Source organism: Rhipicephalus sanguineus, chromosome 8 (assembly GCF_013339695.2).
Source record: "Rhipicephalus sanguineus isolate Rsan-2018 chromosome 8, BIME_Rsan_1.4, whole genome shotgun sequence".
NCBI lineage: Eukaryota > Metazoa > Arthropoda > Arachnida > Ixodida > Ixodidae > Rhipicephalus > Rhipicephalus sanguineus.
In genome coordinates this window covers 96,033,629-96,057,843 of record NC_051183.1, presented here as the reverse complement: position 1 = coordinate 96,057,843, position 24,215 = coordinate 96,033,629, and the positions used below count along the sequence as shown (strand labels likewise).

Genomic DNA, 24,215 nt, shown 5'->3' with positions numbered 1-24,215 from the left:
ATATATATATATATATATATAAAGGCAGTAACATGTCGGGCGGTCTGTAGGTGTTAGGTGGTGCATGAATGAGAACTGATGTTGCTGTTAAACTGTGAAAGGGTAGAATTAGCACGAGTACATCCTCAAGGCTTTTGGGCCCAAACCCCGAGAGGCAAGTCCTTTCTAATGCATCTATTGCAGCAGCAGGCCCCGTTAAGAGGCTGTGTACGGATGGCCTGGGAAAATACTATCAAGAGTATTTTCAGGTTCAAAAAGGCGGGCAACGATTGTAAGAAGTGGTTACCTGCCTATGAACATGGAGGGGTGAAGTGTAGCTGCTGCCAGTAAGATAATAGAAAATTCTGCTTCCTAGTATTTTCCAGTTCAGGATGTTGTGAGAAGATGTGGAGGATTGTGAGTATTTTGCCACATCTATCACAGCTGGGTGGATCACCACCGGAAAAGAGTTGCGCATCTGTGCTTTGTTTGCCATGTTGGAAACCCACAGGGTGGTCAATATGTACGGCGTGTTTTTGAACTAGGTACCCAGTTACCGATGTATGTTTTAGTCACGCGTAACTTATTGTTTACTTCCAGATTTCATAACAGCAGGAAGTAATCCTTCAGCTTGTTCCAGAGGAAGGGCTTTAGGCCCAATACAGGAACAGCGATAGATGATTGGGGAGCGTTTGCATGAACTGACGCAGCGAGCTCATCAGCCAGTACGTTGCCCTCGATAAATCGGTGTCCTAGCACCCATTATACCACTCCATGCTGCTTGGACGTGTAAACAGTGCACAGGAGTAAGCACAGCGAGATTATGGCAGGATTTTGAACTTTTTAACAGTATTAAAAATTATGTCGTTTAACGAAATGGTGTACATGACTCCATTTCTTATTCCTAATTTTTTAATGTGTTTTGCGGCCTCCAGATCACCCAAGCCTCTGCTGTGAAAATGCTTATGCATGGGTACAGAACACCGGCATCCGGAAAAGATGGGCCGACGGCTGTGTAAGACATCAGCGTGAGACTTCGTTGCATCTGTGAAAAATTCGGAACAAGTGTACTTGCGCTGCAGTTCACGGAAGTGCACCTGAATACGTGGAGGGAGGGGGGCATACTTTGTGCCGTCTATGAATGGTGTATCACAATCTATAGCCTGCAAAGTCCACTGCAGGGCCTATATAGTGGGAGCCATTAGGCGGTATGCGAGCAGCGGGAGCCTTTTTTCCTCTGCCAGTGGTCATGCACGCAGCGAGGAGGGCACTGTCAATGTGTGTTGGCAGTTAAGAAGCTGCCCGCTGGACAACTCATTTATGGCAGGATATATGGTATCATCCGTGCTTGTGTACACTTAAAAAAATACATAAAAGATGGGTACGCCCTCCACATGTGAAGCGACCACTCATCTGACTTTGCGTAGAAACTTTTAGATGACGCGTTCTGGAGGCGACTGTGGAAAGGTGAATGCTTAAATAGTGGACAGGGTCCAGCATTTTCAGAGTGGTTGCTGTTGCAGACTGGTGAGCTATCGCTCTGTAGTCTAGACAAGCGAGGCTATTGAAGAGGTTCATGAGACGTTTTCTCTCGATACCCCCAGGTTGTGCCTGGCAGCACCTTTTAGACATCGATTGTCTTCATGCATTTCTTCTTAGGACAATGAATGTATGGTACAAAGGTGGGCGTCGTGTCTAGAATAATGCCTAAATTTTTTTGTTCTTTGTTAAGAGCTGTACACTCACCCCGCAATTCAATGAGATAATTAGAGTGAATGACTCTCTTCCTAGAGAACAGCACGCATGTGCTCTTTTGTGCATGCAAAGTAGAACCATTCTCGTCTGCCCGTCCGCACGCCTTGTTAACACAAAGTAGAACCTGTCGCTCGCATATTAAGGAATTGCAGGATTTAAAACTTTGTAAATTATGAACATACGTTGAATAAAATACGTGACCTGGGATGCACAAACGCAAGAAATTCATTTTTATAACAAAAAAGGTACAATTGAGGACAGCACCATGGGGTACTCCAGTTTCTTGCACTAGCGGTCTTGACAAAACACTGCCTACTCGAACGCATAATGCGCGATTGGACATTTAAGTTTCGACCACATTCAATTTTTGTCAGGTATACCTAAGTGTGAGAGGTCTTCCAGTCTCTTGACAACCAGGTAGTATCTTATGCCTTCTTCATGTCAAGGAATACAGATTGGAGGAACTCTGGTTAGTCAGAACAAGTTGCTGGTTCACCTGGCGTAAACATAATTTTTAAGAGAGGGGTACTAGTAATAATAGCAGAAAAGTAGTAGGCAACACCACACGCCTGATAGCAAAAATGATCAATAGAACTACATGGCCCAATGCACCTAGAATAAGTTGATAGGGATGATGACAATTAGTTAGGCTGAGTAGAACTGTGGTGAGCCGAAGAGCGAGTTGCTGTTTCGCCTTGCGCAAAACTATACTTTCAGAAACCGTAGTACTAATAGAAGCGGGGAACTGATAGGTGTAAAAGGACAATACCACACGCATGAAAGAAAAGAAGCGGTAGGCCTTTTACTGAGAATTTCGTGACGCATCACACGTCTTAATGAGGATGATGACAATAACATGTTCTGCAGAGTAGAACTCTGGTTAGTCAGAGAGCAGTTGACGGTTCGTCTGGCGCAAAGATAGAATTTGTTAGAAAATAGTACATCTAGGAAAAGAAACTGGCAGGCGTAAGGTGACAACAGCGCACGCATGACAGAGCACAAATGGCGGGTCGTTGAATGAGACGGTCATGACGCACTACACGTAAGATATGTTTATGAGGATGATGACAATAGGAAGTTCGGCTGAGTGGTACTCGCGTTAGTGAGAGAACAGTTGCCGGTTCCCCTGGCGGAAAGCTAGATTTTAAGAAAGAGCAGAGATAGTAGTCGCGGGAACACGTAGGCGTAAAAGGGCAACAGCGCACACTTGACAGAAAAGAAATGGCAGGTCGCTGACTCAGACCTTCATGACGCATTACACGCAACACACATAATGAGGATGATGACGACAACAATTTGGGCTCAATATATCTCGAATTAGTCATATAACGAGCTGGCGGTTCACCTGACACAATACTAGATGTCGCGGCAGAGTTGCCATAGCAATTAGTATAAAAAGAAATAATTATTTGACGCTTTTGCTTGTGCAGTCCCAGAAAGTGGAGCCCTCTGTCCAGAGCCTCAATTTGTTCCTGAATTCTGGGAGGCCCGGTCGCGTATTATGATTTCCTGGCGCGGCAGCGCACGCGAGAGAGAAAAAAGAGAGAGCGAGGAGGACGCCAGCGGCCCCTCGACGAGCGCTTGCGCGCTATTGGTTCTTCTCTTGGGGTCACGTGGCTGGGCTGGCGAGCAGGTTTCCGCACGCACGGAGGAGTGTGTACGGCTGTTCCATCGTTCGGAAGCACCCCTCGCCACGCCGAGACGCCGCAGATACGCGCACCGAGGGCGCCTGCAAGCGGGTTTCGATAGTTTCGATGAGCAACGTGGTTCCGAGTGTCAATGTGAAGTGCCTCCGCGTCGACCTGTGCACGGACGGCGACGCACACGAGTGGATCGCCAGCTACAGTAGGAAAACCAACGCGACATGGATCGTCGAGAGGGAAACCCGAAATCCAAAGAGGCAAGTTCACGTGTTCGTTTCTTTTACAAGTGGCGAATAGGCCCAGTCTAATAAAAACATTTGATGATATCGACGCCAATCGCGGAAATGCTAAATGCGAAAGCGCTGAATGCTCGCGATTGCTTTCTTGCCAGCTGACGTACAAGCCTGGACACCCAGCTCCGGGCCATCAAACGCGCTGACGAGGTGGCAACCAGGCACGGCCTGACAGCCATCTCCGCTTAGGAAACCGACGGCTTTCCTAATAAAGTTGTTTACTACTACTGAATGCTCGCTCGACGCTGTGTTTTGGACTGAATGATGCAATGATATTGTGCACTAAAGCCGCAGCTGCAAGCATGGAAATGCCGCTGCTGAAGTCCGCAAAATTGTCAACGACTGGTACGATTAGTGTACTTGAAAGGTTGTTTTGAACTGAAACCAAGAGGCCTCTGTTTTTACTGTGAATTTTGGTGATATTGTGTGATTATTTTCCATTTTTGGAAAGCTATGCCTGAAATAGCTGCGTCCATTGAACCATGCTTACCTGCAGAAGATTTTATCACTAACTTTTCCTATTTGCGGCCCTGTCGCCCGTTTGGCTCGTTCAAAAGTTTGAGTGACAGATCGGATCGCGCCGCAAGCAACGCACTGCTGAAGCATTACCCTCCCTAGCATACGGCCATGATGGCCCGTAGCCAGGAATTGTTTTCGGGGTGCGCCCACTTGCTGAAAACTTTGACTATTTGAGCAAAACGCCTATACCATTATTTACTTTCGGTAAAACACCATATATCATAAACATTTGGAGGGGGGGGGGGGGCGGGCCCCCCGCCCGCCCCTTCCCCTGGCTACGGGCCTGCGGCCATGTAATGTTTGCATTTTCGATAGTCCATTTTCGCGTGTTTACGCCCCCATTTAACATTTCTACATGTCACTGTACGTCCTAGACCGCGCGGTTTTTCGATACGATGAGCGAGCATTTAGCGCTTTCGCATTTAGCATTTTCGCAATTGGCGTCGATATCATCAAATATTATTAGACTGGCCTATTCACCACTTGTAGAAAAACGAACACATGAACTTACCTCTTTGGATTTCGGGTTTCCCTGTCGACGATCCATGTCGTGTTGGTTTTCCTAATGTAGCTGGCGATCCACTCGTGTGCGTCGCCGTCCGTGCACAGGTCGACGCGGAGGCACTTCACGTTTGATGGGCAGTTAGAACTTGTGTCTAACTCACGCGTGAACGTCCTTGTGCTCATCGAAACCTGTTCGATGTTACATGGGCTATGAGATCTGGCGTTTATTTCGCACGTAGGCGTACTCGTGTCCAACATGTCACTCGGAAGCACGTTTATTGAAACCCGCTCAACGTGAGATGGGCAAGCGGAACTCGGAACAGGCGCGCGAACTTGAGCGTCCGCCATGTGCGTGGTGCGAATCTGCCGCGTGGCTGGCGTGGCTAGGATGAGGGTGCTTGCGTACGATGGAACAGCCGTAAACACTACTCCGTGCGTGCGTGCGTCCGTTCGTGAACGCTCTCGCGTGCCCAGCCACGTGACCCTAAGAGGAGAACCAATAGCGCGCAAGCGGTCGCGGAGGAGCTGCTGGCGTCCTCCTCGCACTTTCTTTTTTCTCTCTCGCGTGCGCTGCCGCGCCAGGAAATCATAATACGCGGCCCGGTCAGCCAGTGTTCACTGGTAGTCCACGACTTTGCAGCAAAGAGCGGCTTTCCACTGGCTTGGTTGGAGAGGGGGTGAGTGTTCTAGGTTGGCAAGGTGGTTGCGACATTCCCACGTGCAACGTAGAAAGTCTCAGTGAGTTTCGATTGTGTTTCTGCCTTGTGGTTCTTTTCGATGAAGCCGTTCCCAAAAACCCCAAGGACGTCCCAAGTGTGAAAACATTGAAATGAAGCACAGTACCGCGCAAAACTTTTACATTAACTGTGTCTTTTGGCTTGCTAGCGATCGGTCATATAATTTTCGGAACAAATATATTTTTTTGGGAGAAAGAGAAAGAGCCGGCAGAGGCAGAGAAAACGTTTTCAGTATAGAGTATTCAGACTTCTTCCCTGTAGTTATCCCAAGCAGCACGCCGTCATTGGTCCGATCTCGGCCCAACGTCGGCAAATGTCGGCAGCAATATTGGGCGCGCGTCGGCAAATCACGCTCGCGCTACTTTCACCCACTTGGGCCGATGTGGGCTAGCCAGCGTCGGTCCGAGGCGGGCCTGCCGTTATTCATCCGATGATGGCAAGCTGTCGTTGGGCCTCTGTAGGCTAGCCGATGCTGGCATGGTGTTGGCCCCGCTGACGTTGGGAAGTCGCCGGTGTAGGCTGAAGAACGGAAAAAGTGGCCCAATTTTAGCCGGCAAAAGGCAGCGGCTCAGACGATATCGGCGGGGCGGCGGCAAACCATGCCCAGTATTGCCAGTGAAAACCCAATGTGGGAGGAAGAGTGGGAAAACCAGCCCAGTGTTGCCGGCCAAATTCAATTGTTCAGCCAACAGTGGCTCACTGCCGGCATCATTGGGCCGATATTGGGCCTCGCAGAGCCGCCGTAAAACCGATATCGGCCCGACGTTGTGTGCTGCCTGGGATGCTATGAAGGAATTAACATTCACAGCCTTGTGATTAAGATAAACGCGACTCGCGCTCTCAATGGGACTGACTTATTTCACGCTTTGTGACCGCGTGATGTAGTTCTGTATAATTCTAAATGCGAAGCATTTCTTAGGGAACCTTTGGCATTTTGAGCGTTTCTATCTATCTATCTATCTATCTATCTATCTATCTATCTATCTATCTATCTATCTATCTATCTATCTATCTATCTATCTATCTATCTATCTATCTATCTATCTATCTATCTATCTATCTATCTATCTATCTATCTATCTATCTATCTATCTACGTCTGGGTGCTCTCATGATTGCCTCCTTAACTTGGTGTAGACCAAAATTGGCATGCGAGCGTAACACCATTTCACGAATATGACTGTCGAGTCATGACATAAAAAAATTTGCCGCGTATCTGCGTGCTTCGCTGCAAATGTGTAAAGACGATAGAAGAGGCGCTGTGTGAGCTATGGACGCCATCTGGCAATACGTCGGGAAACATGAGTGCTGTGTTGCGTGCTGGTAGTCCCGGCGCAGCAGCAGGCGAAGACCGGCGGTGACCAACGCGACCGGCGGGGACGCCAGCCAGCCCGAAAACGCGGTTTGGCGCGAAGCGCTGAAGCAGAGAAACGTCCGCACTCAACGAGTACTCTCCACACACTCTTTTATTTACACGTCGCCTGGGTAAAACAGGAACGCCAGAGCGGCGCCCACAACCGGCAGCCTGAAGGCCGCCCACAACGCTGCTTTTTCATTTTTAAAAATTTTTTTTTCACTTTCTTCGCCTTCTCAAAACTAAAGTTTTTCTACACCAACCCATGGCATTCGTACAGTGCAATACAGAACCGAAACCGAAACACAACCATGAGCTCGTGCGAAGGGCACGGAGGAAGGCAAATTTCAGCGCAGTCGCATTTTCAGCTTTGTTGAAACAGCGCTCACTAGACGACGACGAAGTAAAAGAAGGCACAGGACAGGCAGCGCCTGTCCTGTGCCTTCTTTTACTTCGTCGTCGTCTAGTGAGCGCTGTTTCAACAAAGATGAACGCATACCAACTCGCTCAAGCTTCCATTCTTATGCATTTTCAGCGCAGCTTAAGAAACTAGGGTCCTTAAAATTACATATGTATGCATTTTCTATTCAAGGAACACGCCACCTAATACTTACCTAGTGATGTTGCACCTCAGATACGCATGATATTTACTTTTTGATCGACAACGTTCACAAGTATGAACAGCCGTACCAGTTCAAGACGGCTGGCCCTTGGGCAAGTGGTTCAACTTTGGCCGAGTGGCTGAATCGAGGGACGTGCCGACAAACAGAAAGACAGACAGAAAGACAGACCAAAATTTCTGCGTTTAAGTTCCCCAAGAAAGACTATCGTCTTTAATAACGCGATAATGCCGTCGCGTACGTCGTCAAACCCTTTCCTCCAGACACGTGTGGCACGTACCCGTTTACCATGGGCCGCGGTTCACGGGTATGCGCCACAGGTGATTGACAGTTTATATCTACCCAGGAAAACTGACATTGGCAGCGTTGACCCGACGAATGGAATGAATGAAAATTAGGATCCCAGCAGGAATCGAACCCAAGAATTCTGCGCGGCAATCAGGTATTCTACCACGGAGCCACGCCGCGTCTATAAACTGGTTTGGAAAACCAGCCTATTAGGGCGTAATTTCGGTATGACGTCAATTGAGGTTATGATGCTGGCTATCTAATTTTGGAAGAAAGCAATAAACACTACATGATACTCCTACGACGTGTACTCCTACGATACAGCCGTCATAGCAGATGAACGTCTGTGGCATATAGTTTCCTACAATACTTACTAGAGGGAACTCTGGCGCTAGTGAATATGGCAGCTGCAACGCATGGCGCTTCAGCCAGCATGGAAATGATGGGTAGTACATGGATTTGTCTAAATTTCGTACTTTCGGCTCCGTTTGGCTGGGCGTCGCCTGCATCCGCTTTGTCGCAAGATGATGTTCAGCAATCGTTCAACAGTTCCACTTCACCACTTAACTTTTTTAGGCTCACCAATCCATATCTGGTCACGAAGTTCACAACGATCCATTCTTTTATCTGAAAGAAAACCAAAACACAGCAATAAACAAAGCCACAAGTGCGTTCGAAGACCGCAAGTACAAAGACTAGGCAAATCCGTGTACTACCCATCATTCCCATGGTGACTGAACGATCGCAGCGCCACAGAGTTCCCTCTAGTTAATTTTAGGAAACTCTATGGTCTGTGGTTCCAGTGTTGGCTCCGCTTTTATAGCAGTGTAATAAACATTACATTTGCATTACTATGATTCAGCAAGCTATATTGAAGCACTGCTCGACCCCGGAGAAATACATTAACGCAAGTATGATATTCACATTATGGCACTGTAAAGTGCACTTAGTCCGCCAGAACGACGCAGTGTCCGCTTCATTTCTTACGAGGCTGGGTGATGCTGACCTCAGGCTGACCGAAGATGATGCCAAATTGAATGACAGCCGCTTGTAGACTAGGCTACGTAGGTCACATGCACCCAGGTAATCTACGAATACGACAAGCGCCATACACTGATGTAGGTCTGCGTAGCACTGTAGGCCTACCAGCCTCGACGGCCTACACCTCACGAACGCGAAGGATGACTTCAGGTTCCGACATGTCGCCGGCTCTACCGACAGACAATTTGCCGACGAAATGACCGAGGCATCCTCGATTTACAAGAGCTGTACTATACCTCATACTTCACTACACATGGACCCCTCGTCACCGCGATCACGACCGTATCCAATAACAAGTTATGACCAGCTGCTGGTGCTCACTGACAACGGTGATGATGACCTTGTTCAGGAACTAAGAACCTCTTCCACACATGCACGCGGGTTCGTGCAACGTGCGTGCGTTCTCCATGATAAGGGACAGGTATAAGCACTACATATCAGCTTGCCGCTTATGGTGTTAGTAATACCCACGTTGCCATTGGCAGCGTATACCCAACTGTAAACAACTGGTTATATGACACGTATGCGACTCTTCAAGATCATTGTGCGCATATAAAATTTATACAAATCTTTAGCGTCATTTTGTAACGTTTCGCTCAGTAAAAAAATTACACTACAGCCACCTTCCCGCCGCATGCTTCGCATAACATCGACTCCCACGGTACGTGGGATCTGCCAAATTTCTTTTTTTATAAGTCAAGTAATTTCAAGGTTCGCAGATATACCATAGGTTCAATTCTATTGCTTTATCGCGATTGCTGCTGCAACATCAGCATGACAAACGTGCATGGGAAATGGCACTGCTGTTTTGTTCTCTCATTTACATTTAAGGGCACGTCTGCATTGCAAAAAACACTGTTTTTTTCCTGAGGTATATATCTATAAAATCACACGCTGGTTTAGCAGAGCATAGCTAAAAAAAACTTTAGAAAGTGTATGGTACGTTTGCCATAGCGAGTGTAGAAAAATCTTTAACTGGTTCATTTCATTATAATAAGACTGCATAGTGCCGAAACAAGAGGAGATGTCTGAGCTATATATTACTTTAACAATTGCATGCATAATGCCTTCACACCTACACTTTCTTCTACAAGAGCGCGTGTGCCACAGAAAATTTAAATAACCTTGTTCAAAAGAGTCACCAAGATCTGCGCTTACATGAACATTGTTACAGGAGCAATATGATTTTGCAGTCAGAGCAATTGTGAGAGAGCAGCTATTGAAATTCACTTTGTATTATATTTCTATGCGACAAGTGATGTCGTCAAAGCAGTTCGTCATTTGGTGGAGCTTACAAATATTGAAGAAATTAGTGTCGTCATTCGATTAAGGAAACGTCATCGTGTTGTCATTGGATTTTGATGGCCGAATGTTCCTAAGTCTGTAGATTACACTTTGCATGTTTTGGATAATTATCCCTTGGTACTGGCATCAGTCGCACATTGATTCCTGAGGACTCAAATAAAACTGTTCTTACCATACTACACGGGCAAAATCCAACTGTGCCGCGCTGGTCGACGTAATTCAAAGTGCCAGAAAGACCAGGAATGCTTTGCTTTTCGAACTTCATTTGTATTTAGCATATAATTGCAAGATAGGGTCGTATAAACACATTACTAAGGAAACATTCATAGAACAGTCTCGATGGCATCTCTCATGGTGCCCTCCATTATGGCGACTTAACAACGTAAGCGGCTGAAAGCTAATTTCTCTGGGCGATATTGGTGGCGATGTTGTCCCCTGCTGCTTGTGCATGTCGCAGCTATCGGCCATAATCACCAGTTAAAAGTACGAGTTCAAAGAGGAATTGAAGCGGGGTATTTTCTGTAGCATTACATAGTTTCGTGAAAGATTACGTGGGCTCCCTCATCGTCCATTCTCCGTGTCAAGCCAGACTGATTGCCTTGTACTTTCGACAAGGCGTCGTGACGCCAGTATTTCAAGTCCTTTTCGGAAGCGCCTCACCTTCAATTGGGCATTCTAGACGTGTTAGCAAGATCATCAAATCAGAGTTGTGGTGACAAATAAGGCTTCACCGGGACTTGCTTAGGTGCTCTGCCATGCTGAACATTCCAAATGGTTGTCGGATAGGTATCTCCAGGCTATACGCCGAATCGCAGCACACGTGGCCCAGGTTTGGTCGTCCGGAACCCTCAACCCTGATTTGACAGAGACGTGCCTCGGAAGAAGAAGTAAATTAAAAGCGGAGTTCTTTTTATTCCTGGTGATGATACTGTAAGCGACAGAGTGGCCTCTGTTTAGGAGAAGGGCCCCTATTTTTCTTATACGATGAGCGTTCCGCCTCACAAACGTATGGCCTTGAATCGCCCGATATCCGCAAAAGCTGGACGGCAGAACGAAGAAAAATGGATTGTCGAAGGCGTTGACTGTTTGTTAAAGAATGTTCACAAAAATTCCTGTGGAACCACCAGTGACCCTCTTCGCCACGTACACCATTACTTGAGGCAAAAAGATCTGGGCCGACTACAAGCCGACAAGGAGGGTTGCTTCGCAGTGCTGCCTGCTAAGTTACTCAAAACAAAATGCTACCCAGGCAATCTACAAGAACTTCCGTGTTGCCAAGGTGCGTGCGTCACAGGTCAAGCGGTAAGCGGAGGATTTGTGCTCGCAAATGAACTGATTGGACTTGGCTAAACGCATAAAAGAGAGTAAGATAATGTCCATCAACGTGTTCTTTACAGCCAAGACGCACAAAGTCGATATCCCCTCCACACCATTTTAAGGGAAGCAGACACTAGGCAGTTGCAGGTTAGCAAGTTTCTTTTAAGCCTCTTGAAGGGTTCTGAAACAACCCGTTTCTAGTGAGGGATTCAAATGATACGATTAGTTTCTTGCAAGATAATAGTTGTGTCGGCCTCGGATCTTCGGTTGATGTTGAAGACCATTTCTATTGAATACCCCACCAAAAACTCCTTAACACAGTAAGAGCTTGCATCGAGACGACGGTGATATCGCTTTTTTGAATGAAACTTTGATCAGTGCCGATAATTTTTTGCAAGTGCTAGAACTTTATCTGAAGTGCACGTTGATCTCTAACGATAATGAGTTATTTTACAAAGGAAGCGCATTTGTGTTGGTTCGACGGTAGCACCTGTCCTTTGTAAAATTTTTTCGCTTTTGTTAACAGTGAAGTTGACCACGCTTTTGAAAAGACCGTGATTTGTAATGTTCTTACTGTAGGGGTGTGCGAATATTCGAAAGTTTCAAATATTCGTCGAATATTACATTCGAAATATTCGTATTCGATTCGACAACCGTGTATGCGAAAAGTTTCGAATATTTGATAACTTCGAATATTCGAAAAATTCGAATATGCGATTCGATTATCATGCATAAAATAACTCGTCTTCCACATTTCTGCTGTGTTCGTATAGCTAAAACGTTGCCGAGAGGAGCGATAAGCATCGTAAGTACACGGAGGCACGATATCTGCCTGCGACGAGCGCCCCAATACGTATGATTTATTGCTGGTGCATCTCCGACGTGCAGCGCTGTTGGCGATCATGTAACCGTACATTTTCAATATTATGCGGGCGTAACGTGCCGCACTACCACTCGTTCACTATGCGGGACCACTTCTGAAGAAAGACAGTGACCCATGTGACTGGTGGCGGATTGTAGGCACCTTCAGATACCCCAGTCTGGCAAATCTTTGCCCCATGTACGTCCCTATACCAGCCACTTCTGTTCCAAGCGAGCGTGCCTTTGCAGTGGCGGGGGGGGGGGGGGGGGGGGGCGGGCTGTCTGTGTTACAAGGGAGCGCCTGCTGCCTGATCATGTGGAGCAACTCATATTTCTTCATGATGACATGTAGTCATTACTTTCATTGTGTCGTGATATTTGCTTGTGTTGTGATGTGCATTGTGCTAGCCTGGACATTGTGTTCTGGAGATAGCAGTGTATGTTGTGTTGCCAGTCAGGCTGTTAATGTTTTTTTTTTTCAAATGTTAAATAAAACATTGTTACTGTGGAGGCATTTTCCCTTTGATATTCGATATTCGATTCGATATTCGAAGGTTGATATTCGTATTCGAAAAATTTGATATTCGCACACCCCTAGTTCTTAGACATGTGGACGATTTTTTATTCCTTCACAACCTAGCACTAACTGGACGCACGAGAATGCAATAGATGACACCTTAAATATTTGTAAAGTGGATGGTAGAAGACTTTCTCTTCCGGCTGACAACAGCTGCCATTTTTAAATAATAAACTGACGTTCGAAGCAGATCATGTATGCTGGCGGTATTAACACATACAAAAAAAGCCTTTGCTTCCGCCCCAATTAGCCCATTATAAAATGCTAAAACGTGGTATTATGATGTGCCTGGAGTCTTTTCTCAAAAACTCGTGCGACCACAAGATGCGCGAAAGTTTTTCTATGCAGGTTGGCAGACCAGCAGAGGCTGGGTACCCTCGCTATGTAATTGTCGCAGTAGCTGAGAGCGTGTTATAAAAGGTTAAGGGCACAACAAAAGCAGCAAGAGCCGACATTTCGCACCAGGTGGCGCGACCCGAGGTTCTGCCTTAAGTGCACCGCGCGTCGCATTCCCGCAAAAAAGTCGCCTGAAAATATGCAGTTCCGATTGTTCTATCGGCCTCAAAGAAGGGGCCTATTCTTTACTCCATCATTAGTGGGAAAAACAGCGCCTTACGACACTAGGCATGCGAGGCGCTGCGTCAAATGGGCTGTCGGAGCGGTATGTGGAATTCCATTCAGCTGCGGAAACGTCTACACAGGCCAAACGAGACGCTGCTTAAATGACAGAGGGAGGAAGCATCTGTTAAATGTTAAGAAAAACAGGAGAAACATAATTTAGCCGAGTGTTGTAATGCGTGCATGTGTGATGCTCGAACGGATGAGATCACGGTTATTGGAAGAAGTCGAAAAAAAAAGTAGGACGTTTCAGCTGCGCCTTCAAGAGTAGAACGCGATAGCGTAATTGGGCCCCGCGCGCATCGCCTTCTCAATTGCTAGGCCGGTTTAGGTTCTCGGTGAATACCTCTACCATGCCGCTATGAAACTAACGTCTGTGCGCTTAACATTGGCCGTTTCAAGCTATTCTAGAATGCCTACTGCGAGTACAGTTGCGAAGTGTCCACCACGCCATAATTCTTCTTATTGCGAATCAGCGAAGGCCCCACTACGCGTCCGTAAGTCAGAACGTGAACCCACGCAGCTGCTCTCTTTGTTGATGCTTTTGCTGCCGATGATAATTAAATATGTCTGAGTGCTTTGAAATGGGTGGGCCTTTAAAACACCGGCTCGTTGTGCCATTCGCATGTTTTGACGCCTGGCGCGATTCTACGCCGCTGCCTTGCAATATTACATGCGTTAAGGAGAATCCTCCCACTACATGACATTCATGTAGTGTTTATTTCCGGATTTTCAAAATCAAGGTTGTAAAGGAAAGATATTTTTGTTTCTTCAATTAGCTGTCGTCTCTGCGATGTACCAGAGACAATAGCACAATGTTTTATTAGCTGGAAATATGTCATTCTGTTTTGGGACATCCTTGAACGAACCCTCAAAAATGATTTTAACATTATTACACATACTAAACGTTACCTTCTCCCAACGTTGCTTGATGAAGTGCCCTTTGATATGTTTTTCCGTATGGAAATGCAGTTTCTGGAAAACGCGCATGCAAGATGGTAATGCAGAACCAACCACTGCTTCAAGTATGCATTACATTCGTATGGCTATTCATCTCGAGGACATTTATGAATAACTTTACATGAGACCAGACTTTTTACAGCGAAAGCTGTCTTTACAGCGAAAGCTTTTATGAGATTAGAAGAAAGTTTTTACAGCGAAAGCTGTTATGAGATCATTTCACCGGCCGTTTTTGGCACCGTAGTTGTCCGCCGCCGCCGGTGTCCGTAACCAGCATCGGTCGAAATAAGAAAAAAAAGTTCCAGGATGGAACGAGGTTCGAACCTGGGCCCTCTGCGTGGGAGCCCAGTATTCAACCTCTGAGCCATCCCGGTGCTTGAAACTTCTTTGCAGAAAGGTCCTGTACAGGCTTCATGTCGGGAAGGAACCACATTAGCATATGCAATACAGCGTGGAAGAAGAGTAAAATATGTGCCAAGCGTCGCACAACGAAAATTCAGTTACAAGGCGTCACACAATGCGAATTGCGCAACGAATAGGTTGTTGATTGCTTCCAACCCATTACAAAGGGCTCTGCCATAATTCTTCATCGTCATCAGGCACAGCATCAACAAAGTGCGCATAATGCCTTACATGCGTTTAGCAGGTACCACGGCTCTCCGTAGAATGATGAAAATGGCACAGTGCCTGCTGCCCTACTTCTCAAAAACTACAATGATTTATAGCGTAGTGGGTTCCTCGCAAGTGCACTTGTATTGGTTGCCAAGGAAGCCCATAAGCGCATGATCCATTTCCTCGGGGCTTCAGTAAAATTACAATGATTTATTATAGCGTAGTGGGTTGCTCGCAAGTGCACTTGTATTGGTTGCCAAGGAAGCCCATAAGCGCATGATCCATTTCCTCGGGGCCTGAGTAAAATTACAATGATTTATTATAGCGTAGTGGGTTGCTCGCAAGTGCACTTGTATTGGTTGCCAAGGAAGCCCATAAGCGCATGATCCATTTCCTCGGGGCCTGAGTAAAATTACAATGATTTATTATAGCGTAGTGGGTTGCTCGCAAGTGCACTTGTATTGGTTGCCAAGGAAGCCCATAAGCGCATGATCCATTTCCTCGGGGCCTGAGTAAAATTACAATGATTTATTATAGCGTAGTGGGTTGCTCGCAAGTGCACTTGTATTGGTTGCCAAGGAAGCCCATAAGCGCATGATCCATTTCCTCGGGGCCTGAGTAAAATTACAATGATTTATTATAGCGTAGTGGGTTGCTCGCAAGTGCACTTGTATTGGTTGCCAAGGAAGCCCATAAGCGCATGATCCATTTCCTCGGGGCCTGAGTAAAATTACAATGATTTATTATAGCGTAGTGGGTTGCTCGCAAGTGCACTTGTATTGGTTGCCAAGGAAGCCCATAAGCGCATGATCCATTTCCTCGGGGCCTGAGTAAAATTACAATGATTTATTATAGCGTAGTGGGTTGCTCGCAAGTGCACTTGTATTGGTTGCCAAGGAAGCCCATAAGCGCATGATCCATTTCCTCGGGGCCTGAGTAAAATTACAATGATTTATTATAGCGTAGTGGGTTGCTCGCAAGTGCACTTGTATTGGTTGCCAAGGAAGCCCATAAGCGCATGATCCATTTCCTCGGGGCCTGAGTAAAATTACAATGATTTATTATAGCGTAGTGGGTTGCTCGCAAGTGCACTTGTATTGGTTGCCAAGGAAGCCCATAAGCGCATGATCCATTTCCTCGGGGCCTGAGTAAAATTACAATGATTTATTATAGCGTAGTGGGTTGCTCGCAAGTGCACTTGTATTGGTTGCCAAGGAAGCCCATAAGCGCATGATCCATTTCCTCGGGGCCTGAGTAAAATTACAATGATTTTTTATAGCGTAGTGGGTTGCTCGCAAGTGCACTTGTATTGGTTGCCAAGGAAGCCCATAAGCGCATGATCCATTTCCTCGGGGTCTCAGTAAAGTTCTTCGCCCCCCCCGTCTCTCTCCCACGTCAACGTATGTTATACAGCATGACGGGAGAGGGAAATAGCGACCGGGCGTCACCCAATGCAAATTACATAACTGGTGGGCCGTTTAAAGCTTCCAACCCATTACAAAGGGCTGAGTCTTCATCGTCATCAGTCGTCGCGTCAACAAAGTGCACATAATGCCTTACAGACGTGTAGCTGGTGCCTCGATTCTCCGCAGAATGACGAATAATGTCTTAGTAGGTGCTTCCCAACTTCACAAAAATTGTTATTTATGGCGTAGTGAGTACCTTTCTAGTGTACTTGTATTGTAGCCCCAAGAGAGCTTAGAACAGGCTCTAGAAACGCCGCTCTTCCAGCTTTCGCTGTGACTGTGCTGCGGTTTCAGCGCAGGCCTGGCGTTTTGTTATTTACTTTATTTGCATCTTTCTTGCTTTTTCGGTCACGGACAATGCTGATTTTTCGCTCACAACCACCGACACCGACGCTGACACTGGAATTTCAGCGGAATGAGCTCTTCAGTGCTATCACGTTAATATGAGCGCACGGCTGGTACTCCAGCAGGGATGCTTCCATCAGCCTGTACAGTAGAGAGAAGGGGTTTCTGGCTGCGCATGTGTAATTTTCGCATCTCATTGTTGGTTTATGCGGAAGTGGCCTTGATGCTATATTTTTCTAATTTATTCTGTGGTTACGCCCTAAGATAAGCAGTTTGAGTTTGCGCTTGTCCCCGTACCCTTCCGTATGATCGTGTCTTTTTCCTCGCAGCCCTGTGCTTTAAGTAAAGTTTACAGCGATTGCGTAATTTTCGCCAGTCATAAATTTTAGAGCTACTAAAATAGCTCGTGACCCATGCACACAGTTTCCAACCGATGTTTCAATCTTGTTGCGCATAAATAATCGCATAATGTAGAACATTGTCGCAGGCGCCCTCAATATAAAGAAAACTGCCCCCCTTCAGTCTGCGTCCATTTCTTTCCTGTTCAACATGGGAAACCAAGTTGACCACAGCTTCAGTGGCAAATCAGCCTTTTGTAAAGTCATTCATAAATTCGAAAAAACAATGGCTGATTTCTAAGATTCGATCTACTCTTGACAATACCCCGCTTTTTATTACTTCGCCGACGCAGCTGGCTAAATCGGCGGCCCTGTAGGAGGAAAGCTCGTTAGGACCCTTTGAGGGTATAAGCAACAAAATATTGCGACTGTACTTCCATTACTCAGGAGCTTTCCCATCACCCACAAGGTGTATTGGCAAAGGAAGAGAATACATCGTGCTGCCCTACCAAAATGGCAGTGTGCAGCGTACGTGATTCCGGGAGGCCGTAGCGCAGATGAGCGTCGGGAAGCAGAAATTGAAGCGTCAAGTTCTTGCGTAGTAAAATATACTGCCAAGATGTCATGAGATCGCGGGGGTGCAGTGATCGTAGGAGCACGAATTACGGTATTAGAGGTCACAACAAAAACGCTACAGTAGACATTGGCTGCTCCCAAATCACCATGACATTCATGTATATGCACGACACGGAATGGTAGGCTTTGTTGTGGAGGTACTTACAGGTTTCACACCATGTGGCAAATATGATGCAGGATCTCTTGGGGCCGATGACCCGCAGAAAGTCCTGCGTCGTGGTCTGTCAATCTTGTCGAAATGCCGTAGAACGTGCCGAGTTCGGCAACAGGAGGCAAAGTCTGATGGTGATCTTGTCCTTTTGTCTTGTAGTTCTGCGTGGCAAAAGAGTACATGAAGGGCCTCGAATTGCTTAATTGGTCGGTGATCTCTGCATCGGTAGAATAACTCGTCTGGTAGTGTCCCGCATGGAGGAATCAATGATGTTCTCTAGTGCGGCTTGCAGAGATCTGAAATGGCAGCCGGTTTCGACAGATGCCTTTAATAAAGACAAATCTGATAGATGATACGTGAGGCTGAGGGGTGACAGTCCTTAACTAAACGTAGGTTAGAAAGTGGTCAGTAAAATGAGGCTCTACACCCGTGGACCAATATGAAGTACACAGAAGGCCACAAATGTAAGGCCGAGTAGCTGCTGTAAGAAGCGCCACAAATGAATGTAGGTGGCCCATTGTTGAGTGCACTTAGTAAATAGGCCCACATGAAGTCGCCTCGCTGTGCGGCTTCTAACGTGGCTTGCAAGACGGCTTGCATAACAGTACTGAGGTAGTAGGAGTCGATTTTTGCGCCAGTTAATGAGTACGAGTGCTTTTACGTGTTATACAAGGCTCACGTATTTATTGGTGGTATGCGACGTGTTGTAGTGTCATAAGTGCGTCCGATCGCGGCGTATGTCAACTGATGCTTTGCTTGGTCGTTGACCACTGCAAGGCTAGACCTCGACTTACCATTATTTATGGAAAGTGGCACCTATGTTTTGCTCGCAGAATTGGTACTTCAACACCCGCCGAATGAAAGTCGACAGGCGGCCACGTAGAGCTAGAGCATTCCATTGCATAACAAGCGACTTTGATGTATGCGTTATTCAAAAATTAGTGATATATTCGCTTATTAACGAACCAGTAGAAGTGGCTCCAGCAAAAAGGAGAGTTGGGCCAGTTGGTTTTCTCTCCAACACCTCAAGTAGCTGTAAAGCAGCCTCAGCAGCCGGTGAGTTTGGTTCGCCAATAATATTGCGCACTGAGCCCATAAAACGTTTAGGCATAGCCTTGACCTTAGCAACATCCTTCTTTTCGTTTTCGTCATTGTGTCCTACATGCCAATACTGTAGGACGTACACGTTGGTCTTGATGGTGCCAGGATTACTGTACATTCCATCTGCTCGGCGCCAATAGATGGTTGTATCGCCCTTTCGTAAGCTGTAAACAGAACGAAGCACGTGTATCTTATTTATTGGCTGAAAAAAAAGGCGACGAAGTGGGGAAGACCGCACTTATGGTGACGATTCTTCCCCGTGACTTCCATTACTGCTTCGTTTGCGTCGGTGTGCGGACAACATATACACCAGCATATGCAGCGTTCTTGTGTGCGGAACGGTAACTAAGAGTCTGTTTTACTGCGATTGCAATTATGTGGTCACTCTCGGCGGATTTTTACCGTCGCCGTCATGTCCTGTGTATGTATATGTATGTGTATATAAATAAAAGCCACACAAATTATTCAGAAGAAAAAATTCCAAAGCGCTCAACAGCACTTTCGAACCTGCCACCGTTCGCGCGGCAGCTTGCTGCTGAGACAATTATATGAAATTGAAAACTACGCGTAATAAAGACAAAAAATTACGCCATGCCTCATTCGCTCTCCAGGACACTAACGGCAGAATACAAACGCATGCGGCGTTGGGTGAAACGCACGGGACGCCACAGGTGGCGAAATTAAAATTATGTGAGACGCAGTCCATGCTGCATCATTGCCCGCGCTGCGTTTGCGTCGTATTGCTGGCAACAAACGCTAGTTTTCCATTTTGAGGTTGTAGTGCCACGTCACTCGTCGCCAGTCGGCTAGGGAAAAAGAATAGCGTACCGTGGCTCGTGGTGGCGCGAGCTAGTGGGAACGCTTTGGCTCTTGTAGACTTATGCCACAGGAGGGAAGATACAAGACGGCTGATCCAGAATCACAGTATATATGTTACACCTCGGCCTGAGGTGTAATCCTGACGCTAAAATCATAGCGCAAATGCACAAGACACCCACGAAGAAAAGCAATTTACGACACAAGCACTGAATAACAACTGCTTTATTCTTTCATATGCCAATGCATATATAAGCCCAAGACAACTTACCGCGCATGCACACTCAACAATAGTTCTAAACCAAAACGTGTAGCAAGGATGATAGTGTATTAGATATGCGAAGACATGACATTATATTCAGATCGGTGCAGAGACAAAGAACTAAAGAGGAAGTAAGGAGAAAGAAGTGCTTTTGCGCTGTAATTTTAGTCTCAGTAATATGTACAAACTAGGCCCAAATGAAGATTTATCTTAAGGCTCTGATATACTCCAGCGTAACGTCGACGAGCGCGCGAGCGCGTCACGGTGACGTTACGTCAGCAAAAAAACATCCCTCTATAGTCCGGCGTCCTCTAACCGCCGACGCGGCTGGCGCGCGGGGGCGTCGCTCGGCTCCGAATAGATCCTGCTGCATTTCGCGCCGGCCGCGCCGGACTCGCATGTACAGGAACCTGCTTCGCGGGCTGTTTCGTCGGTTCCCTACAGGTGGCGCGGCGCGTTCTTCGCTTTACTGCCCATGTGTTCCTCTAGATACGATCGCGCCGGCGCTTTGGAGTCGGCTCGACTGTAGTGGAGACCGATTTGTTTAGATCTTGCTTAGATCATGATCATAGTGCCACGTCAGAGCGGGTCCGGAAAAACCAGTTACTGAGGACGTGGTCTTGGGGCTACGTCGGGTGCAGCGTACGTCCTTGCATTCCAGAGCGAACAGTGCCTGGTCTGCTCGTGCACCCTCGCAAAACGTGCTCGTGCACCTTGACTGCGTCGTTGCCCCTTCCACGGTACCGTGTGCAGTGTTTGGGACTGTAACGTTCAGGACTTGAGGAAGAGCTATTGTATTGTGTGGCCAGTGAAAGTGTATGTAATTTTTATTTTGTGACGTCCATCAATGTTTTTCTTGTCCTTGACTTAGCTGTCTTGTCTGATGGCCCAATAACTACTACAGGCAGTTTTGTACATCTTGTGCTTTCACCGTAAAGTTTGCGTTGAAGCTATAGACCGCACGATGGTCACATTGCTCGCTGCAGCGGTCGCGTTTGCGAAAGGAGTGATTTGCTAGCTAGAAGAGCCAAAGTAGGGGTTAGTTGTAGGAAGAACTGTGACAGCTCGCACTCGTCCTATGCGTGCGTTCTATCCATGCCGCCTTTCTGTTTGAGAAGCGCGCTGCAAGTGTGGAGTTGTGACAGTTGCTAGTTCGCACTCGCCTTGTGTGCTTTCGTTTCCTGCGTCCTTTGTGTTTGAGCAGCGCGCCGCAAGTTTCTAGCTGCTTGCTGTTCCTCCTGTGATATTCCAATTTCTTGCTATCGCATTCATTGCTTCGCCATTAAAGCGAAACTGTTACTTTTTTAGAAATTTTATTTCCGAAATATATGGTTACTGACATTCAATTTGGGACATTCATTTCATGGTGCACCATAGGTGCCCGAGGAGTTTTGATATTTTGCAGCAGCATTCCTACTACCATCTTCCTGAAGTCCGCCACAAAGCTTGAATGTTACTAGACCCTTGCAAACTGCACTTGCGTGCCCTAATTTCAGGCATAAACACTGTTAAGGCCACCGCACGTAAGGGCTGTGGGAAAAAGGCCCTTCTGCTGGCTTTATCGGCGCAGAGCGCTAAGCCACCTATTAAGGGCAGCAAGTGGTCACAAGCCTACAGTCCACATTCTTCAGGTCCCGAGCATTCCTCTTTTTCTTATTCTTCCATGCACCGCGCGAGCACGATTTCCATCATCCTCCGTCGTCTACAATGCCACTTGCGCAGTTCCAGAGAACAAAGATGTTGAACGAGTCTCGTGAGTTCTGTGCCGTCTGCCAGTCTGACTTTGCATGCTCTGACGTGGCCACCGTTCCCCTGTAAGATTCAACAACCCTAGCTAATTTCCATAACATAATGGGCACTTTGATATCTCTAATAAGGACAAGGGCACCACATTTTAAATTGTTGCCGAGCTTCTACGACCCGCTGTGCGCACTTTTAGGGGCGTAGCTCCGCTTAGTCTAACCTTGTCACGTCTCCGTTGTCCGGCGTAAACGGATCTCCCGTATGATGCAATAGATGGCGCTGTCTCATAGAAGTACATACAAACTGCAGTTCAGAGACAATATTCTGGATGGCGCTGTACACAATCTGTGTCGTCATCACCATTAATCGTCTCATTTCCTAGATGGCGTTGGTCCAATAGAATTGTGTGCAATATGGCGCTTGTGTGAATCGACAGTAGATGGCGCTGGAAGTGCCGCTGCTCTCCGATTGGCTGCTGCGCGGGCTGCGCAGGGATGCGCGGGGAGCGAGCGTCTCTCTCATTCCCCTGGATCGTCGCCGTACGTGTCGGATCGTTGGCGGAGCATGGACGATGCGCAGCGGCGGGCGCTCGCTTGGCGGCGGCCAGGCGGATCCCGTGACGGTGCGCGCCAAGGACGCCGCTGCGAAACGGGCTCAACGAGAAGCGAATCCCAAGACCACGATTGCTTCAGGAGCTTCGCCCAAGCTCTTCATCATTCACCCGTGGATGTGCTGTAATTTTTTTAGTGTCAAGATGTATTCCTTATACCAGCGTTGCCAAAAGTGATTCAGCTTTTGTTGTCTACGTCTCCAGGCCCGCACTGCGTCTGTGCGACCTCCCGAGGTCAGGCCACTGTGCTTCCGGAAGGACCGTGAGATGTCTACCTGACAAAAAGTGCGAAAGAATCAGTATTTTTGCCTCGGTAGTATCATGAAATATATGTGTGAGCTGTTAATCCAGAGCTCACATACATGCACGGCTGTAAAGTTTTGAATCTATGTGGATGAAGTGATACCGAAGCGTAGCCGATAGGAGAAACGGACTCGACGTGGCTCCCAGAGGCACCCGAGTTCTTCTGATCTCCTCGAGCTGTTGAAGCTGTTTGTTCTTCGTCGGTAGTTCCTCAAACCACAGGAAGCGAAGCGCATCCCTGTCCGCTTCCTAGATGGATATCTGAAGGGACGCCTTCTGTACATCCGCTGTGAGTGCGAACGCACACAAACGAAACCTTTATCATCTTTAGAAGGTCGCAGTTCAGGTTCGGTCCTTTTTGAAGTCTTTCCTTCAGACTGCATAACGCTCTTCCATGCGACGATGCGTCGAAAACAACGCGCGGTCTTGTAGTAGTGGATGTCTCGCGAATGGCTTTAAGATGCGCCATGTAATAAACGTTTTCTCGCGATGTTTGCACGTCCTTGACCTTCTCCGCATGGCCATCCTTCTCATATGGCCTAATAGCTTTGTCATAGGCTTTCAAGGCGTCATCGTTTGACGAAAGTTGTCGAAACAAAGGGTACAGTCGTGAAAGCGCTACTTTCCGATTGTCACTAATATCCGGCCCATCTGGTCTCCATGGGAGCGACACTTCATAGCGGTCATCTTGAAATGTTATGGTTTCATTATACTTCGTCCAAACCACTTCCTGCATGGATGCTGGTGCATCCACAATACCAATGGCCTCCACTTCCCAGAATTGTTGTAGCGGGAAAGAAAGGACGTCGTTGTCGGATGCGTCTACTCGCAAAGCGCAGATGTGTCTGCTCGTCATTTGACTAGAACAGAATAGAAAAACTTTTAATTGAACACAAGTTATTTCAAAGGCATCAGCCCTAGTCGACGGCCCCACTGGCCTTAGCCGCCCTTTCTACCTGGTCATTCAGCGCTTGTTGGTCGGCCAGGTCAGAGCTTGACAGCCGCGCCTCCCACTGTTTCAACGTGTGTATTGGTGTCATTTCTGTGTTTCAGCTCTGGGGGATAAAATCAAATCATTTTATTTGCCAGAAAGAAACAGGTTCTGGAGAGTTTCATTGGCTAAAAGCTGTTTATGGACAGCTTGACGAGTCCAGTGCTTTAGGCAGCCCCTGGTGATGTGACGTAGTATAGGACTCCCTCCGCACCAGGGGCAGGAACCTCGATAGCACGTCGGGAACATAGCGCGTAATCTTAAGTGGGGATAAACTCCAGTTTGAATTTCTGTCCAATTTTTGGCTTCTCCTTTCGTATACGTTTTGGGTAAAACGCTGACGGGCAAGCCGGTCTTTTGCGATTGCAGGTTTGTAATTTTCGTGAGGCGCTTGATATGGAAGTCTGCTGAGGTGACCAGAGTCGCTGCTCGGAAAGTTAGTGCGCGAGCCGCGGCATCCGCCCTCTCATT

General features: G+C 47.1%; 1 protein-coding gene across 4 annotated transcripts in view; it reads left to right on the top strand.

The window, feature by feature from the left end:
• The first annotated feature begins 3,186 nt into the window (after window positions 1-3,186).
• The window catches only part of LOC119402223 (uncharacterized), a 310,187-nt gene continuing 289,158 nt past the window's right edge, over window positions 3,187-24,215 (top strand). For 3 of the 4 annotated variants that reach the window (XM_037669356.2, XM_037669352.2, XM_037669353.2), the window contains exon 1: window positions 3,187-5,370. The gene's annotated coding sequence lies outside the window, so the exon portion shown is untranslated. The remainder of the gene's footprint in view (window positions 5,371-24,215) is intronic. The other variant, XM_049418550.1, reaches the window with a different exon arrangement.